General features: G+C 31.1%; 1 non-coding gene across 1 annotated transcript; it reads left to right on the forward strand.

Annotated features, from left to right (window-relative positions):
- The first annotated feature begins 1,847 nt into the window (after positions 1 to 1,847).
- Positions 1,848 to 1,920, forward strand: TRNAV-UAC (transfer RNA valine (anticodon UAC)). The gene has a single exon. It is a non-coding gene; the product is annotated as a tRNA-Val (tRNA).
- Positions 1,921 to 5,837: the final 3,917 nt, after the last annotated feature.

Genomic DNA, 5,837 nt, shown 5'->3' on the forward strand with positions numbered 1-5,837 from the left:
AGAAGTAAATTTCCTTCATCACAATTGCAACCTCCTTTTCCTAAGCAAAGGTGTACAAGGTCGAACATTACTTTACAATAGAGATAAAGGGATGGTATCTCATACATTATATCATATATTATAGAAAAATATATAATTCCAATTATGTATTTCAAATTGTATTGTTTATTGCATATTATATATTTTGATATAAATTGAATATTATGCAATATGTATTAATTTGTAATAAATTAATAATCAAGAATTTTTCAATGATATTAGCACATTTAGGCTACTTGCTCAAGTAAAAAAATGGCAGATAAGAAGCTTTCTCTAGGACCTTTTTATTCAACTTTTCCAATTTACTAAAAAAATAAATAAAATAATAATGGGCTAGCAAAAGAAAAATTGATTGCAGTGATATCCACAAAACAAAGGAGAGAAAACTGTGATAAGTAAAATCCTTTTTAATTCATGTCAGAAAACTCTAATCCTTTAGGTTTTCACTCAGCTTCTCTTCTCTGTCAGCTTCCACATTCCTGTGATTAAGAAAAAAGCTGTAGGGACCATCAAGGTAGCCCCTTTACCTTGTAGTAGGTTGTTTTAACAGTTCTAATGGAAAACTGCCCAGAGAAGACATTACAGACATTAAAGCTACAGATCCCACCAAAAAAAAAAAAGACTATGGGAAAATGTGGAAGATATTAATTCTGCTCAATTATATGAAAATTAATGTTGTCATTTTGGTTCTGATTATTTTACTTTCAAAATATTCCTACAAATGTTATCATATTTCTTTGAGTTCTTAATATTTTCCTACTTACATAACAGTATTTGTGTAAATTCATATCATATTTTCCAGTTTATTTTCCCACTCTATTTCCAGTTTTTTGCTTCCATAAAACGTCTAACTACAGATATTTCCATATCTAATAGATGTGGGTTTGAATAGATACTTAATTCTGATTGGGTCCCCCCCAAAACTATAGAGATTCTGCCTGACATTCTTCCTGTCCTTTCCACCAAAAAGCAAGAAGCAAATGCTGATTCACTCTATCTGTGTGAAAGAAGGGAGAATAAAGGTAGAAATGTAGGTAGGAAATATGGATATATTTTAATACATATGATATAAATATAAATATTATATATATATATAATATAAATATGACAAATTCAGTCCTTCTAGGGTACTCAGGGAAGAAATTTTATCAAATCCTCTATATCAAGTGTGTCCAACTCATGGGCTGCATGCAGTCCTCAAAGTCTATTCATGGGTCATTATTACATTTTATCATTAGATAATGTAATCATAGATAAGGTAATCAATGTAATCATAAATAAATATTACATTTTATATGTAGTGCTTGACAATTTTTTTGTTGGGCAATGTGGCCCAGAAGAGCTAAAAGATTAGTCACACTTTCTCTATAACATAATGCTCAAAGAGACTGAGGCAACCTTACAGCAGAGATGTACCTACTAGCAAAAGGGAAAAGTCAGAATGTGAATGACTGGGAAATTTTCTTGAAGAATGAAACATCAAAGATTTCAAGAGAAAATTATCAATTAAAAATCCTAGCAAAAAAACCAAATAAATCAACCTAGAGGATTCCTAAAACAAAAGGAAAGATGATTAGTAAATCCTTAGAGCTGGAGAGGGAAATGGCAAATCATGTTATTTCTGTGGAGAAAATCCCAGAAAGAGTCATGAAGAGTTTGACAAAACTTAACAGATATAAAAACAAATCTTTTGTGAAAATAAAAAGCTTTCTAAGCTAATATAAAGCAAAATGAACTAATGCTTCATGAAACGATGAATCCTACTGAAAGAAAATGGAATAAAAATATAATAGATAAAGAATGGCCCAGGTTCCATAGTGTAGTGGTTATCACGTTTGCTTTACAAGCAGAAGGTCCTGGGTTCAAGCCCCAGTGGAACCAACTCAAGACTTGGGGTAGCTAGGTGGTGCAGTGAATAGAGCACCCTGGAGTCAGGAGTACCTGAGTTCAAATCCAGCCTCAGACACTTAATAATTACCTAGCTGTGTGGCCTTGGGCAAGTCACTTAACCTCATTGCCTTGCAAAAACTAAAAAAAAACCCCAAAAAGAGTACAAACTATAGAAAGCTTCTATTCAAATAGAGTTGATAAAAATACCATCTCAAAAGAAGAAAAGAGTAACAAATTACCATATGGAAAAAGAGTTTATGAATTGGACTCAACTACAAAACTTCCTGGAAGAGCTTAAAAAAGATTTTAAATATCAAACAAGAGAGGAAGAAGAAAAATGAGGAAAAAAAAGAAAAGAAAGAAGAATTATGAAAAATTGAGCAAAGAAATCATCTCCTTTAAAAGTAAAAATAACCAATTGGAAAAAGAATATAACTCACCCAAAAATAAAATTGTTCAACTAGAAAAGGAAAACAACTCTTTTAAAAGTAAAATTAACCAGCTAGAAAAGAAAATATAAAGGTTAACTGAGGAAAATATAACTCTAACAATTAGAATTGAACAAATAGAAACTAATGACTCTATATGATATTAATGATTCTATCAAACAAAATCAAAAAGTTGAAAAACTTGAAGAAAATGTAAAATATCATTTAGGAAAAACAAATGGCCTGGAAAACAAACCAAAACAAAAACCAAACAAACCACAGAATCTGAATGGAAACTATGTTCACTTAAAAAAACAAAACAAAACTTGTTTTATGTTTTGTGTTCATATCCCATGGTTTTTTCCTTTACACTTAGTCCTAATCACTCATATACAAAATAACTTACACATAAACATGTTAAACACAAATTAACATGTACAACTTTTACTAGCCTATTCACCTATGAGGAGATGGGGGTGGGAAAGGAGGGTGGTAGAAAAAGGTGTAATTTATAAATGTGAAAGTGACTGAATGTTGAAAAACTTACATAACGTGTAATTGGAAACATAAAATATCAGTTAAAAAAGAAATGAAAAGAATTGGAATCTGAAAATTGCTAGTATATGAAAATATGGCTGAAGGCAAATAAAAGCTGTAATATTGAAAAAACTACATGAATTCTATGCCAACTGAAGAGAGTGGCCCTTACCATACCTTGGGAAAATTTAAAGAATATAGATTATGAATATGACCAAGATAACAAACAAACTTAAGTGTGTTTTGTTATTGAACCTTTTCACATTGAAAAATAATTCCTACCAACTTCCTCTTTTTTAAATGCCTATTTAGAGTATATATAAATATATGACAGTATAACTGAGTTAACTGTTTACGTCCATGATAGATTTAGTAGAGGAAATCAGATTTTTTTAAGTGAGATTAATTATTGGGAAAATGGACATTTACAAAGGGCATTCCTTTCAAACTGATTCAAATCTTATAGTTTTTGCTGTTGCTGCTCTTATAAAAGCAACTGCATTTTATTGAAACTTCAATGGTATACATGGGAATAGATTGGATGAGTTTGCAGATTACTGGTCTAGATCATTCCTATAAAAAGGCATTCATACCATGAGTTGGCTGTCAAAACTGATACAGTAACTTTTTAATTTCATTGGAAGTGATGTTACTTTGAAATTGATAGCATGTTCCTATTTTAAGAATTTTTTAATTTTTTACGTGAATTTCAATACTTTGATGAATCATACCACTTAAACGCAGCTCCTCATTTGGAAAATGTGCAATCTACTTGAGAATTTCTCTCTGGATCTAGTGTCTTCTGATGACACAATATTTAATAGGGGAACCATTTTGTCCTATTTTTCCCCCTTAAATTTTGATTTAATTAAAAAAAAATTCACTAAACTCTTCCAGACAAAGATACAGGGGTAAAGCTAGATTTTAGAGGACATATGGTGAGGTGTGGTTACAAGGTCTTGGTGTTCCCCATGATCCCAAGGAATTCATCATTGTTTGTGTGTCACACATTATTGCTTTGGGGAAAGCAAGGACTTTTTCCTGAAGGACATTTTTTTAAAAAAGAGGAGTAGAACATATCTGCTTAAGGATGTGCAAGAGTTGAAGGGCTAAAAAATGTCCTTCAGATAAATAGGATTGGATATTTTTTCTTCTTTAACATTCCTATGGTTTTTACCTATAGGGTGGCAGAATTTCAGACTAAATGAAGTCAGTCATAGAACTTCTCTGGGTTTTTTATGTCTTTGTTTTCCTTTGAAATGATATTAATTGGGTTAAATGACCAGTGTCATAGTAATGAATATTGTGGCTGCCTTCCCTGAAAGGATTTACTGGATTGCTACCAGGGATAATTAACTGTTCTAATTTCTACATGCCCTACAGCTTAATTAATCAGTCTGCATCTATTTGTCTCTTCTCTCCTCCTACTTTCCTTTGTCACAGACTTTATTCTGAATTGCCTTCCTCTCAGTCAAAGAATTGCTATCTGGTGATTACCAAGAAAATCTGCTGCTTACAGGGGCAGAAATGTTTTGTAGTCCTAAGGTTAAATTTCTCTAGGAAAGCAACAGTTCTTATAGATCATGTAATAGTTTACAAAACCTGGAGATTTAGAAAGCACAGCATCATATCAGTAATACTGATTTAAAGAGGAAAGAGGCAGCATGACTTCAGAAATGAATGTCATAGATTAGAATTAGATGTAGATTATAATTTTAATACAAACATTCACTGGTTATGTAATCAAGGAAAAATATTTAACTTCTCAGAGCTTTTAAATTTTTTTATTTGAATTTCAGTTCTATAATGAATCATACTTCTCCTTATATAGTTCCTAATTTGTAATATATGTCTGTAGTCATCATGCTCCTATTTAATGGTCATGGGGCTTGTCCTCAACTTAACTCTCTAGAGGATATAGTATTTATTCAAAGACCCACAACAGCCTTGCCTACCTTATATAGTTATTGAATAAAAATACCTTGCAACCGTTGAAGCCATAGATAAAAATTTCTTGTTATTATTTATGACATTAAAGTTATAGATATTTCCTATTTAAATCCCTTTGTAATCTGGTTTTAAATTATTTTTTTTCAACCTTATTTTACATCACTCGTGTCTTGTGGGCAATAGTCCTGTCAAAATCGTCTTCTCTCTTTACTCGTGTTTAGTTATTGAGTCTTTTCAGTTGGTGTCCAACTCTTCCATGGTCCCATTTGGGGTGTTCTTGACAAAGATACAGAAGAGGTTTACCATTTCTTTCTTCAATTCATTTTACATATGAAGTAAGGCAAACAGGTTAAGTGATTTGCCCAGAATAACAGAAGTAGATAACAGACACTTGTCTGAAGTTGAAATTGAACTCAGGAAGATAAGGAATCTTGACTCCATATCTAGCACTGTGCCACACAGCTGAGGTTTATATCTTAGTTATATAAGTGAATTAGTATTTACAAGTGAATTTTATACTATCATTGTAAGTCATTTTTATTATTTTACTCAGGAAAATAGAGACTGAGGCATGTTGCTGAACTTTCTTAGCAAATAAGCACCAGGAAAACACAGTCCACAATTTCTTTTCCTATCCTAACTGTATGGAATTTATTTATATTATTTGTTTGACAATATTATGATATAATAAATTATATAATCATTATTAATATTGTCATTTCAGTTGACTTCATGAAGGTTCATTTACATGCACTTTAAAAACTATAAGCTTTCTGAATTTGTATTTATTTTATCCTTCTCACTTTGGATTATTATGTTTAGACTTTTTTAGAGAATGTTTTTTAGGTTATGAGTCAGACTAACTTTGGGGTATTTTTTTTTTGGTTGTTTTTTAAAGTGAGCTTTCCGTTAGGAAAGTGACACATTTTTAGACTAGGCTACATTTTTTTCTTTTAAATATTCTTTTAAAAATTAATTCTTCCACTTTCCAGT

The sequence above is a fragment of the Macrotis lagotis genome, chromosome 6, assembly GCF_037893015.1.
Source record: "Macrotis lagotis isolate mMagLag1 chromosome 6, bilby.v1.9.chrom.fasta, whole genome shotgun sequence".
NCBI classification, from domain to species: domain Eukaryota; kingdom Metazoa; phylum Chordata; class Mammalia; order Peramelemorphia; family Peramelidae; genus Macrotis; species Macrotis lagotis.